Source organism: Caretta caretta, chromosome 17 (assembly GCF_965140235.1).
Source record: "Caretta caretta isolate rCarCar2 chromosome 17, rCarCar1.hap1, whole genome shotgun sequence".
Taxonomy (NCBI): domain Eukaryota; kingdom Metazoa; phylum Chordata; order Testudines; family Cheloniidae; genus Caretta; species Caretta caretta.
This window is the reverse complement of record NC_134222.1, coordinates 8,627,304-8,642,504: the sequence shown is the minus strand read 5'-3', so window position 1 is coordinate 8,642,504 and position 15,201 is coordinate 8,627,304. Positions and strand designations below refer to the sequence as shown.

The 15,201-nt window shown below is 42.5% G+C and overlaps 1 long non-coding RNA gene across 1 annotated transcript; it reads left to right on the top strand.

Annotated features, from left to right (window-relative positions):
- The first annotated feature begins 3,652 nt into the window (after positions 1-3,652).
- Positions 3,653-9,339, top strand: LOC142069473 (uncharacterized). Its single transcript, XR_012665318.1, has 3 exons — positions 3,653-3,796; positions 8,222-8,330; positions 9,262-9,339. It is a non-coding gene; the product is annotated as an uncharacterized LOC142069473 (long non-coding RNA).
- Positions 9,340-15,201: the final 5,862 nt, after the last annotated feature.

The following is a 15,201-nucleotide window of genomic DNA, read 5'->3' as shown; positions in this document are numbered from 1 at the left end:
CACCCGAGCGCCCAGACGTGGAAGAGAGAGCGAGCAATGGGCGTGTGCAGCTCCCTCTGCAGCCCGGTCCCCCAGAGGAGCCGGCTTTCACACGGGAGTAGGGGCAGGGCTGTTTCGTTCCTTCAGCTTGTTGGTTTTTTTTTTTTGGGGGGGGGGGCCTCTTGTTGTTCCTTTTTTTGTTGGTGGAGGGGGGAAATCCAGCCCCAGACATTCAGAATGGGAGCCAGACGCTCCGAAAGCAGCCCGAGCACGCCACCGTCTAAACCCACAGAGACATCAGAAGAGATTGCTAGGCAGAAGACACGTCTGAGTCGTGAAACGTGGCCACAGAGAGCATTAACTAGGATCTGCCCGGGGTTCCTTTAAGCGGCATGGGCGCCCTCGTTTCTTTTTGGTGTCTTTAGAAAGCACGACTTTTCTTTTTAATTCAGTTTAAAAAAAACATCCTCCCCAAAATACTAGCAATGTTATAGCTGGTCGTCCCTAATTTTGCTGGTGGATTATTTGGAGCTTTCAGATTTAGCTTGTGAACTCTCTTACCTTCATTGGAGGGAAAAGGGTGTTTAGTGTTTTAGAATAGCTCCCTCTTTCTAGCTAGATCTCAACGACTTCCTTTCTCCAGCCTGTTCCTTAGCCAGGTGTTAAATAGGTCAAAACATATGAAATGGTGTGACTAAAAATGTTCCCCTTCTTTGTTCAGCTTTCAGGCCCTTGTGATGTCCTAATTTCAGGTTTTGGGGTCACAATACAGCCTTTCATGACAGACAATTTACCGTTTGTTTCTGGGAGGGCACACAAGGCACTGTGCAAATACAGGTTCTGCACTGGCGAGCTCAATCTCCTCTGTGCCAAGTGCTTTATCCTGTGGGCAGCAGTTCAGTACACAGAGCGCGGCTAACCAGTGCCAACTCCGGCGGCGTGCCATTTTTCACCAGTGGGGAATTTGGACACTTGTGATGGGACAGCCAGGGGGTGCAGGAGATTTAATAATTAATTCAAGAATTTCTCATTTCTTAGTTTAGTCAAAGCTCCTGTTAATAGCAGCCAAATAACAGTTTGAACGTGGTTCCTTTAACAGCGTGGGGAGGGATTTCTCCCTGCTCAAAAAAAGCCTTATAGATACTCCATGCATCTGAAGAAGTGGGTTTTTTACCTATGAAAGCTTCTGCCCAAATAAATCTGTTAGTCTTCAAGGTGCCACCAGACTCCTCCTTGTTTTTGTGGATACAGACTAACACAGCTACCCCTCTGATAATAGATACCCCCTCCATCATCTGTAGGCTTGCAGTGCTGAATAACTCAGCAGTTCCTGCTCATAGTTCAGCTCTAGGGTGCTACACAGGCCTTTCCTCTTTTGTATTACAGTGGCACTCCTGCACTCCCCACCCAGCTCCAAAGAGATTCCCCTTTTGGAAAAGTGGTACAGAGACAGATGCTGTGCAAGTTTCACAGTGATGCCAATGGACCTCAGTTCTGAATTGCAGTAGCCCTTGATTCTTGAGCCCCTTTTTAAAAGAAACTGACAATCATTCCAATTTGTGCAATGGATAGAGAGACAGACTGTGCAACAGATGCACACACTTTTGTCATTGTGGATAACTTGATAGAATCCTAAAACTGGAGATCCGAGATCAAGTTGGGCTTTAGGTGACAAGTGAAAGTGACTTTGGAGCTCTTATTCAGGTCAACCAACTACCATTTCAGCCAGGTTAATTCATAATCATACAGCTTTTTTACAACAACCCATATCTGCTTAGACAGGTCCAAGTGTGGACAAACTGGGGTCTTGCATGTCAGGATCAAAATGGGTTGGCAGGCTGTCAATACAATCTATCTGTCCCTCACTGGACCAATGTAGACATAAATAGAGGGGCAGAAAAAGCAGGAGAACTAAGCAAAAAGCAGTGGTAAGAAACGATAGTATCAAGCTGCATGTCCAGCAAAGTGCTGCAGGGATCAATGTTGGGTCTTGTTCTGTTTAATGTTTTCATAAGTGATCTGCAAGAGGAGGGTAAACCACATAATTCAATCTGAAAATATCGTAGATTGACATTTAAAGTAATTAGCTTGCATGAATCCATAGTTTAGGTTCTTTATTATATGTTAGGCAATATATGTGCTACCTTATGGCTACATTGCAACCTTGTTCAAAATGATCAGCATCTGTGTACAGGGTGTGAATAAGGGACAAACAATATTCACTACGGGGCTGTGTCACTAATTTTTCTCCCAATGAGGAAAACTTGCTCTAACATCCCTATTTCTTTGACTGTTTTGCAGGCTGGATATTTTCCCCAGATGCTTTTTTCCTTATTTTATTACAGACAGCAAGTGTCAGAGTACATATAAAAAAGAAAAAGGCAGAAGACAGCAGTTGAGTGACAGAGCAGTGTCAGGCATGTATATTAATAGGGTGCTAATTGAATGGACATAAGTTGAAAGCAGAGGGTGTGTATGGGGTTGTGTATTAATTAAGGAACCGTGCAAAAGCTCAGTTTTTGTAATAAAGACCAATTGAACTTTGTTTTCCTGTGCTGTGGTGTTTTAGTAACACCTCTTCATACGTGCTAAAACTCAGCTAAATTTCTTTGTTGGATGTTTCACAGATGAATGGAGGTGTAAGATTATTGTTTTATTTATAGACTGAAATAAACAGAAGTGTTTGTATGATTTAGGATTATTTATAAATGGTGCAAGCCTCAAGGTGACTATCCCAATCTAGCCTTTATGTTCCCTAATTAAAACTTTCAGGTAAGATATTCAATAGATTTACACTGGTTTCCTTCAGATTCTACTCTACAGTCAGAGGATAGACAGAGCTGTGAAGGGAAGGGAGAGATTTCACCCAGATGGGAAGAGAATCAGCATGAGAAACCCTAAACATAGCTCTTTGTTGTCAAACGACTCACACAACACTTCTACTGACATGCAAAATGTGAAACATTTGAGTGGTTCAGCCGGTTACAGAAACTGAAATTACAAATTGCCAGCACCTTGTTAGCCCTGATTTTATTTATTTAGCATGTGCATAGTCATCTAGCCAAGCAATGGCATCTTCAGTGGCGTGATGCAGTTCTTCTCGGCCACCACTGAACCTAGTCATCGGGCATTGCTAGGCAATACGCATCGTTGGCTGTGTGGCATCAAAGGGCTGTCACGAAGGCCCCCGTGACACTGGTTGGCTGCACAGAGACCTTGCCCTGTCCGGAACCTGTTCAACAGGGGCCACTGGCGATGGGGCAGGTCAAAACCAGGCAGGCAGGTTGTGTGGTTGGCAATGAGGGACTGGTTGGGGATGAGTTTCAGAGTAGCAGCCATGTTAGTCTGTATCCACAAAAAGAAAAAGGAGGACTTGTGGCACCTTAGAGACTAACAAATTTATTTGAGCGTAAGCTTTCGTGAGCTACAGCTCACTTCATCGGATGCTGTAGCTCACGAAAGCTTACGCTCAAATAAATTTGTTAGTCTCTAAGGTGCCACAAGTCCTCCTTTTTTTTTTTTTTTTTTTTTTGGTTGGGGATTATAACAGATATCCATTCCTCTCACCAGAGTGTTTCTGCACTAATATCCTGGCGTGGCGGATGATACCATAATGGACGACGTGACGGCAAACGTGCAGCTGGTGGTTTAAAAAGGTCATTGTGCAGTGGCAGGCTTGAGTTGGCACGTACTTTCTCCATGAACTTGTCAGTGGCAACCTCTCGTCTGATATGAAGACCAGCAATATTGCTCAGAACTGGGAGCCAGGGGAGTGGAGTCAGATGCAGGGTGCTGGAGATGAAACGCATGGCAGCATGTAACTGGGTATCCACCAGTTAGCCCTGATCACCACCTTCATCTCTCCCGTGCATAGGGATTAGGGTTACACATAATAATGAGAGACAGCAGCAGAGGGTTTGCAAAATCTCACTGGTCAAGTTTAGGTTTTCATAAGTCTATCTCTGGACTGATAGATAAGGTTACTTACTACCCGCTCCTCAAGCCCCACCTTTGCCACAGTGCCTGGAAGAAATCTATTTTGTGTATCCCATTTCCTACTCTTCATGTCAATTATCTTCTTATATTGTAGTCTCCTTGGGGCAGTGACTGTCTCTTCTTTGTACAGCACATCCATCTACCACCCAGACAAGTGAGTAATCATCCAAATAGTGCTCTTCTTCACTGCAGAATTAACTTGAGTTATAACTCCAGTCCCAACGACACGCAAACCCTTAACTCCATTATGGTGGTGCTTTTAACTGAAGCTTGCTGGTTGGTCAATAGGTACAGGCTGCCGTTTGAGTTAGCACAATTTATCAGCTGCTAACACAATCACCCTGTGGAGTTTGAGGATTATTTTTCAGCATGTCTGCTCTCCGTCATGTTCACTTGGGCGTGGATAACTTGAATTAACTTTGCAGTGAAGAGAAGCCCTTAGTGAGGGCTAAGCTGAGAGGCAGCTTAACAAAGTGTTAGCTAAACTTATTTATAATACATTTACACAATAGTCACATCTGATTTTTAAAGTACATGCAAATATTTTAAGTGTATCCCATTCCCTCCTCTTCCTGTCAATTATCTTCTTATATTGTAGTCTTCTTGGGACAGTGACTGCCTCTTTCTTTGTACAGCACATCCCACAACAGGGCTTCTGGATACAAGTATAATTTAATACTGAACAGGAGCAAAGACCATTGGTGGTTCAAAATTAGATACCATTTATCCCCTTTCCCTGGGTTTAGCAGACCAGGAGAAATGGGTCTGTTTCCCTGTCCCCTCTTTATTTATTTATTTATTTAAATGAAGTGTTCAGTTAAATAATCTAGACCTAGACCCAGCTTCCTGGACAACACCACCCTGCTTTCTTTCAAAGTGGCTCTAGAAACATATTACAAAATGTTGCCCAATTTCCCACTAGACTAAGTTACAGTAAGTGTCAGCACCTGGGCTCAGATAATTTGTAGACCCCTTGGGACAGGGTTGCTTCCCACTAGGGCAGAGGTGACCCCCAAAGGTGATCAAACTCATTCTGAAGGCAGAAAGGGGAAAGGGGATTTAGGCCCTGCTTTCTTTTAAAAGGGAGGCAGGGAAAGAACAGAAGAGAAGAGATTCCTCCTGCATTGTAAATTCAGGTGTTACTTACCCTGGACTAATGAAAAACTCCTAGAATGAGGACGTCAAAAATCATATGGAAATAAAACTTGATTGTTGAGAGGGGGAAGTCATTGCAATTCAGACTATTTGCAACTGTTTTGTTTTGGGTTTTTTTGGTACTGATTGCTAACCCCTATTACTAACGAACTTAGAAAAGCTCTCTCTCTTAAGGGTTCAACACCTAACTTCTTCAATTAAAGGCTGAGAAAGCTACAAGTCCTGATTCATCCAAGAAATCCTGACAAACACAAAGATCAGACTTGAGATTCGTGTTGCTATTTCCTTTGGTTAGAAACAAAGAGGAAGAAACATTTTTTTTTTTAAAAAAAGGACATGAATTATTCTTAATAAATAATAAAAGAGCAAAATAAATTAAGGCCATGAGTTATTTTTTCCCCTTGACATAGCATATCTAGAACCTTGCAAGGCAATATGAACAGGAGCAACAAAATTCTCTCTTACTTACCTCAGACAGACCTAGAAACCCGTAGTAACTTCAGAGCTGTAGAAAGAGAAGCCTGTCTTTGGGACAGGGTGAACCTCAGCATTGTGGGCAAACCTGTAGGGAGAAAGGGCTTGTGGGAGATCCATTTATAATGGATGTGTGTCTGTTGAACATATAGGAATTTCCTTTACCCAGAGCACAATTAGAAGTCTAAAAAGCCATTTTTAAAAAATGATTAAAATATATGCCCCAAGGCAGACCAGACTTCAGGTAACGCACATATATGTGCCTCAGTTTCCCCATCTATAAAATAGGGATAATGACACTGCTCTCCTTTGTTAAAATGCTTTGAGATCTACTGAAGAAGAGCTCTGTGGAGCTTGAAAGCTTGTCTCTTTCACCAACAGAAGTTGGTACAATAAAAGATACCACCTGAGCCACCTTGTCTCTCATATAAAAGTGAGGTATTATTATTATATTGATTAAAGTTGTTCTGCTTCTAACAGACCTATGCTATAGGAACTTTGAATATTATGGCATTGATCTTTTTCACCTCAGTTACCCTAAAATTGTGATAGTAACACCAAACATTTTCCTGCTATTCTTCAATACATGAGATGTAGGGCCTCGAAGAGAATTTCTTCTTAAACCCCCTCCACCAGCAAGCCCTCTTTCCCATACCTCGCGGGCACCTGCAATGTTGGAATGAATAAAATACCATCCAGTGCTCTCAGGACTATCCTGTGGCAATCAGTCTGCTCTATCTGTAACACATATGCCAGTGTGAATCAAAGATAATATTGCAAGATGCAGGATAAGCCGGTCATCACCATTGGCCCCAGTAACTCAGTCCCCTTTTGTCATAGATCGCTGGTGCTGCAGAGACAGCTGCATAGAGATCAGGATTTGCAGCCTCCCATGGGACACTCATTAGCAATGCTCCACAGGTTAGATATTGTCTAAGGTCTTTCCCTAAAACTTCCACCAGTTCAAACATTGAATCAGTTGTTAAAGCTGGGGAGAGTAGTAATGAACACAAGGCTTTGACGGACAAACCCATTTTTACTACAGTTTCATTTTGACTTACTCTCCAGCAGTTTTAACTGAAAATGGCAACCTGAGCCAGAAAGGCTAGTGGTTCATCTGAACCAATGTTGGAACCGTCTGATAAATTTCTACAGACTAAGGACCGGATCTTGACGGTGTTGCGTGCCCTCCACTCCCATTACTGTCAATGGGAATTGCAGGTGTTTAGGACCTCACCAAAGGTGCTCAGCACCCCACAGGACCAAGGCTCACAAGAGGGATGTTTTCTTCTTCTCCATGCTTGCTCTCTGAAGAACTTGGCCAGCCTGCCCAAAGAGCAGGAACTTAAGGATGTTTCCAAATCCCCAATGCCATTGCACTGCAAACATTCTCACAGTTATAAGTCGCTATCAGAAACTGCAACTTTGTGCAGAAAACCAACCCACATTATTCATGCCTCTTTGTCTCAATTAGTAAGCATGCCCCGGGAGACACAGACAGGTCAGAGAGAGAGGAAATAAGTATTGGCAAGCTTGTCACGTTCTGCACGTAATCTAACTAACTGGTGTATTTAAAATGATCAGCCATGAAACAGTTAACAATTGCTGTGTTTGAAGTGCCACCATTACACAGTGCTGTCTGAGCGTTAACTCAGAAGCCTACTAACTACAAAGTACATGTTAATTATTTCACTATGGTTATTTTAACAGAAACATCTATTATGTTGGGGTGGCAGGCAGGACTTGTGTGATAATTGTATTTTACATTTATATAGCGCACATCTCAAAGCACTTTATGAAAGCATATAAGGATTATTATCCCCATGTCACAGCTGGGATAACTGGGATACAGAGATTATGAGCTGCCCACGCCTTCTGGGCAAGCTGGTAGTGGGCTATGAGGCTTTATAAGGTCTTGTATACATTTGTCCTCAAGGTATTTCAAAGATGCAGTATTTTAACTAATCGCAAAACTGTTTGCTGAGGTGCACAGCCATGATTTCACCTCATGAGTATGTACTTGAAATGCTAGGAAAATGTTGTCAAATATTTTACTTTAGAGGAGTCCCTTTCTGTTTATGCTCTGCTCCCAGAGAGAAACAACGCATTTTGAATTTCATGGCTTCAGGGGAGTGAAGAGCCCTTGAGTGTATAAATAAATTGAGAATACATTCCTAAGAATTTATTCTCAGTGAGCAGTTTCCTTTAGTCATGTTCTTAATTCCATGTCTTATTTATTTTCTTCTTTGCAGCCTGGTCTCTCCTTTTTCAATTATTCAGTGAAGTTAAAAGGGGACATATTTAAAAATGGATAAAAGGAAGCAATGTGGGGACTTACTATTGCAGGAACTTATTGGGACAAGAACAGCAAATTAAGTTTTGAAGAAAGTACTAGCTATTCTAATGGATAATATCTACTGTTGCGCCAGCTGTGGTTCCTATACAGCTCTCTGTGCGTTATGTGGGCCGCATCCACACAATATATATACTATCTGCATGACCCTGAGGATGTGACATGGGCTGCAGCTGTGGCTGACTGGGCTGCAAGTGGCTGGAGAACCACTGCTGTATAGAATATAAACATGCTAAAGGCTCTCTCTCCCTCTTCATTTTCCAGGACATCAGCTGGGGTCAAGTAAAACGTCCTCTACACCAGTGGTTTTCAAACTTTTTTTCTGGTGACCCAGCTGAAGAAAATTGCTGATGCTCGCAGCCCAACGGAGCAGGTGATGAGGGGTTTGGGGTGTGGGAGGGGCTCAGGGTTGGGGTGTGGGGGTGAGGGCTGCGGGTTGGAGCCAGGAATGAGGGGTTCAGGGTACGGGAGGGGGCTCTGGGCTGAGGCAGGGGGTTGGGGTGCAGAAGGGGGTCAGGGCTCTGGGCTGGGGGTGCAGGCTCTGGGGTGGGGCCAGGGATGAGGGGTTTGGGGTGCAGGAAGGGGCTCTGGGTTGGGGGGGCTCAGAGCTGGGGCAGGGGATTGGGGTGCAGGGTTGGGGCACGGGCTTACCTCGGGCAGCTCCTGGTCAGCGGCACAGTGGGGGTGCTAAGGCAGGCTTCCTGCCTGTCCAGGCACCATGGACCGTGCTGCGCCCTGGAAGTGCCCAGCAGCAGGTCTGCCTCCTAGGCAGAGGTGCACAGCTCTCACCCGCGGGCACCGCCCCCCTTGGCCAATGGGAGTGCAGAGCCGGTGCTCAGGGTGGGGGCAACATGCAGAGCTCCGTGGCCCCCCTGCCTAAGAGCCAGACCTGCTGCTGGCTGCTTCCAGGGCGCAGTGCGGTGTCAGAACAGGTAGGAACTAGCCTGCCTTAGCCGGGCAGCACCGCCGACGAGATTTTGAATGGCCCGGTCAGCGGTGCTGACCAGAGCCGCCGTGACCCAGTCCCTTCCATTCTGCCACCCGCAGCTGGAAAACCACTGCTCAGGGTTGCCATTCCAAGCCAATTAATAAGCATGTCCTACAACGCCTACAATCAATCAGCTAACGTGTTTCTCCCAGGAGGAAATGAAGGCATCATTTGTACACTGCATCTCACTCGTTTCCAGTGGCTCAAGGTCTCTAGGAGATCCTGCTAACAAAAAAAATGCAGCCACACCATTATCACAGGAAGGCTGATGTTTCTGAAAGCTCTGTGGAGAACGTCATCTTTTCTTTACAATTAGGCTGTCTGGAACATCATCCCACTTTTCAAGAGGAAAACAGGATGCAGGAAATTACCAGCAAAGGTGGTTGAATTACTCTGGTGAAGCATTATTGAACTCAATGAAGAAGCTACTCAGAGAAAAGAAGCTTCATTAACAAGACTCGGTAGGGATTTTTGAAAGAGCTTCTTGACTTTTTGCTTTTCTGAAGTCCTCAAAGACAAGCTTGAGGTGGATGCATGTGCATTGCGGGGAGGGGAAATTGGGAAAAGGAATGTGGGAAATGCAGTATGGACACATAATGGAGACAGCAAGAGGAACGGTTGAAAAGAAAATAGGATTATTATTGTGATTAAGAGAGTAATAATCAGGATTGTATAATGACCAGCACTGGGAAAATCAATCACCAGGGGTAATTGTAGCTATGATATTACTAATTGGAACAGTAGTTTCAGCACATTTGTTCAGAATATTCTTGATAAAAGATTGACTTTTGTTGGCAGGGAAAAGACAGTTTGTTTACTTGGTAGCTCCAAAACCTATTACAGGGTGGCCCAACAGTAAGAGCAGAGGACTGGGGGTCAGGACTTTGAGGTTCTCCTTTAACTTTGTGATCTTGGGCAAGTTACCTACCTTCTGCTCACTTCCACTTCTCCAGCTGTAAAACTTATCTTTTCAGTCAGCCTACAAACAGTTCCCTCCTTTACACACTGCTGCTGTCAATTTTTGTGTGTGCATGCTCAGCTTGGTCTTCCAGCACCAGGATGGGTTACCTTCTACACAGAGATACTCTGAAAGCACTGTTTCTCATTCCCAAGGCAGTTACTATTAGCCAAGGAGGAATATTACTAAAGGACCAGATTTATAAAGGTATTTGGGCACCTAAAGATGCAAAGAGGTTCTTCTGAAAATCCCACTAGGCACCTATCTGCATCTTTAGACACCTAATTACCCTTGTAAATCTGATCCAAAGTCCCTAAACCAACAATAGTAGTTGGAGATGTTATGACCCCTTGAATCTGAATGAGGCTACCTTATGACAAAGGGAAAAGTTATGAGGTTCCTGACCAAAACCATAGAAATCAACCATTGTCTCTTTCTAGACCCTTAAATGCTCAGTCTGAGTGACTGTCTTCCATCACATTCTATTTACATACAACTGAGGCTGGTGAAGAGTGCTGTCTAGAGGTTAGAACGTAAGATGGGGCTTGACACCCAGGTTCTCTTCCGTATTCTGCCACAGTCAGGCTCTGGGACTTTGAGTAAGTCACATAAGTTCTCCATGCTTGTTTCTCCATATGTAAAATGGGAAAAGAGATAGATAGAATTGACTAGTTTTTAAAACTGCTTTAAGAAAAGGGCTGTATGTGCAAAGTTTTACTCAATTTATATTTAATACATATGCAGTTTTCCTAAACTTAAACATCCTAATTCCCTTCTGTATTTTTATTAATAGCAGGACAATCAAAAATATTTTCAGTCTAATATCTGTAAATCTCTCTCAGTAGACTGTATTCTTCACTTGTAGGGAGATGGATGATTTTATATATTATAGATTACGTAGTTTGTTGTTCCATCACTTAACTTCTGTGGATCCTACAGTATGTATAATCCTAAGAAGGGGAATGGAAAGCCGACAAGGCTTCTAAAGATCTTGCATGTTCAATGAGGCTGTTTGTCTGTGTCTAATGAGAGAGACAAGAGCTAGAAAGACTGTTTTATAGATCATGTTGTTTTTCATTCTCCCTATTTCATGGTGTAGAGCAGACTCCATGCTGCACTGACTTCTATTGTCTGGTTTTCTCAGTTCACTTTGCCACACCTGCTACAGAAACCCTTTCCTGTTTCCAGTGGAATTCTAGCCATCCTCACTAATCTTCTCTTGCCTTTGATGTCCTTGTGAATCTCAGCTTTGTCCCCTTTCACTCCATGGCCCTCCTCCTCAAAAGCCTCCCAGGGCTTTTTTTACCCCCCCCCCCCATTCCTTTACTTTTTACTGCTTGTAACACTTGAGGGTTATTTCTTAGTCACAGGGAGAGTTCTTTCCCATAATGTCACTTTTATTCCCTCTCTTGCAAACAAAAGCGTGATTGCGCTGGCTTCTTTCATGTCAAATTTTGAACTTACAGTTTGAGTGGAACACATGATACAATCCTATTGTGTTTTTAACACTGTAGCCAAATGTTTAAATATTAAAAATGAATAAACAATAAAAATTTGATTAGAGTTTTTAACCCATTTCCTCACACTCCATGCCCTTTATTTAAAATAAAACAAAACCAACAACCATGAATTGGAGGCCTAAATTAGTTGAGAGGTGCTCTTCTATTTCCTGTTGGCTGTCACATGGAGAATCTTCCAGCTCCTTTGCTAGTTTGTTCCACTGGTTAATAAGCATCACGGATTTATCATAATCATTGATAAAAAGACAAGGCTCTGCCTGGCACTATCCACTTCTCCTTCACCAATCTCAGGCCAACTCCTCTTCAGTGGGCAGGGAATGGTTTGTAGTATACGTGAAAGGTTAACAGTGTGCTGAAAAAGTGTGATCACATCATTAGAGCACCAGCCTTAGTCAGATGCGTGTTCTATTCCCTGCTCTTCCACTAACACATAGTGCAATCTTGGGCAAATCAGCCCCTTCCCCCCTCAGCACAGTAAAAATCATACCAAGTTAAATACCTCCTAGGGTTCTTATGATAAATAGTAGCAGAGTCTCAAATACACTGAGTCGAAGACAGTAGGAATCTGACAGGATTATGGTGAGTTTCTTTACAGCGCAGACCATATGGTAGCAGTGTCTAGTGAACCACCCTCAATCACAATTAACAGGACTCGCTCCCCTTCTTAGCGCTTCCCCTCCCATTTGTGATCTCACAACCTCCTTTCCAATCATGGAACAGCTTAGTGGCGACTGTAGCAATTATCTGTCTACGGAGAAAAGTTGCGTCACTTTAGCTGCAGTGGTACAGCCGCTCCCCCCTACTGTGGTGTGGGGGTTCCCCCTCAGACCTCTTCCCCACAGCCTCCCTATTCAATTACTTACATCAGGCCAGCTTACCTGTGGATAGTTATACCGCTGTAAAGGGGTTCAGAGTGGGGTACTATATTCTTATATGGGAAGAATAAGTTGCACCAGAACAAGCACATCTGCACTTGTAAAGTGTCTGCATTATGGTGGTTTAACTGAAATGGTGGGGGGGTGAGGGGGGAGTCACCCCCCTACTTTAACCATCATTGTAGAAAAGTAAAGTTTATGAGGCCTTAGAATTTTTCAAAGCTCTAATGCAAGAATCGGTTTGTCTTTTTTGAAAGAGTTATGATTGCCTTTTGCACTGTTTCCTTTTGCTGTTCATTTCATCCCCTATTCCAGCAGTTCTCAAATTGTGGGTTGTGACCCCGTTTTAATGGAATCACCAGGGCTGGCTTAGACTTGCTGAAGCCCTTGGGCTCAGGCTTCAGTCCCCGCCCCCCATCCTGGGGTCAGGCAGCAATTTTTGTTGTTAGAAAGGGGTCAGGGTGCAATGAAGTTTGAGAAGCCCTGGCCTATTCTGTTCTCATCTAGTAATAAGGACAGACAGCATAATGTGACCAGGCAGTAGTCTGAAAACCACTGACAAGTATTCTACAGAAGAGTTCTGGGAACTCTGGGGTAAAAGCTATCGTTGAACACGCAGGATGGGTATTTGGAAAAAATAGCCAGTGCATTGCTGTGCTGAAGAAAACAAATATGTATATAAATCCATCTAGTTCCTTAGTGAACAAGTAGTCTCTAAAGGTCAGATAGAGGTATTTTCTTAGTGAATTATAAACGTGGAGTTTCTGATAACATTTTATTTAATAGCAGCAGAACCGCTATAGCTACTAGAGGCAAACTACAACACAGATGTAAAAGTATTTGCTGGATGGCTGGATACAGCACTTGCCCTATGGACACAGAAGCTAAACTAACATTTATGTATTATGTAGTGGGGTTATGTTTATTAAAATATTTAGCTGTTTTCCCAGTATATCTTCTGCCTAGGGAAGCATATAAAAAGAGACTTCTGGTCAGTTTTTCCATTTCTTTAGTTTTAGAAAGCTCTTAATAAAGGAAATCTTCCCCCACCAGACAGCACCACTTACTTTTTACATTAGTCAGTCATTTCTTGGCTACCCTGGAAAACTCAAATAGCAACTTAAGAACTAGAAACGTGATATGAGAGAATGAAAGCTGAGAGGCTGTGGGGAGGATTTTAGGGTGACTGTTAAAATTGGTGTTTGCTTTTGTTAACATCTGTTTAACTCCCGAACAAATATACACTCGGCTGACAGGCTGTATGCATTAAGATTTCAGACACACACCTTTCCATTACAGTGTGGCAACTTACCATCAACCTGACTTTTCCCACACATTCCTATTTTAGAGAATGTAATAAAACAGAACACTAACAAGTTCAAGTTGTCTTTTTAAAATCACACAACAGCAAAAAACAGAACAAACCCACACCTTTTAAAAAAGTTATTTGAGTATCACCGATCTTGCCCACTAGATGGCTCTACCGTCCAAAGAAGGATTTCATTTGTTTTTCTACCCTTCCTGAACTCTAACTACCCTACTTTCTTTGTCCTTTTCTTTAAATTAAAAGAAAAACCCCCTCAGAAAGTAAATACTTATTTGTTTGGCATTTATGAAGGAATTTTCTTCAGAATAATCCACATTTGTCAATTAATGTGTTTAGCAGCCTGTATGGTTAATCACAAGTCAGTACACAGGGATTAGCAGAAAGCACATATGATTCTAAAGAACTACGCAAGGCCACACAGTGAGTCAGAAGCAGACCTGAGATTAGAAGCAAAGTGTGTAGCCCATAATCCAAAACTCAGAGCCTTATAAACATTCTTCCCCACATTCTCAAAGACATACACAATTCCAACAACATGCAAAAGGGAGTGAGGTCATAGTAAACGAATGTGCAATTTACAGGGATGAGTTACGAGGCATGAGACCTGAAGCCCTGTTTCTAAAATGTATTCCTCATTGTCCTCTTTTGCCAAGTTATTCTATTTACATTAACACTGAAGAGTCTATGTGGAATTAATTTTATGTCATAAAATTATGTGACAATTGTCAGACCTGTGATAAAGGCTCAAAATGCACTTAAGATTACACAGTCCAACTTGTCCTTTAAAAATAAATTGAGTAGACACTGCATCATTTTTCAAGAGAATGTACAGATGTGCACAGCTATAATAGGGAAACATCAGAGTGGTAATAAGATAAAAGGACACAGGTTAAAATCCACCGTGTGACAGTAGTATGTTTTTACTGGTGCCTGTTTAGTGATTTAATATTTGACCTAGATGATCAATAACTGACAAAGTTCAATCAGGTCATTTGACAAAGAAAATGCCTAGACTTACAGAAAACTATGCTGAAGAACTGCAACTACTACAATTAAATAGAGATGAACCAAAAATCTTGGAACTCAAACCAATGAGGTCTAGCAGATAAAGTTACTGGACTGGATGTCAGGAAACTTACTGTTCACTTTATGATGGACCAGAAGCTTGAAGATTTAGCTAAACCACTTGCCAATATAAAAGTGGGTTAAAGGACAAAGTAAGAGTATTAAAATGGAGAGGTAATTACTCATGCAAACTATGCCAGTCTCAAATTTTTAATGACTATATGTTAGTGCCACTGCTGTGATTTTGTGCACTAAAGATGTTTCAAACATTAAACTCTGCTTCGAGTAGTGGTTGAATAGTGAATTATGTAATGACATCATAACTCAGACTTCTTGTCTAGTTTCAAACCAATTCTGCAGTGTTGGCGTAAGCAGCACATCACTTAACCTGTTCTGTTCCTCATCTATGAATTGGCATACCTATTTAAGAGGGAATGTTGCAAATATTAGTTGGTTCATGTGCACAGAACTTGGCCTTCAACTAATTCATTCGTAACTGTATGCATAGTTA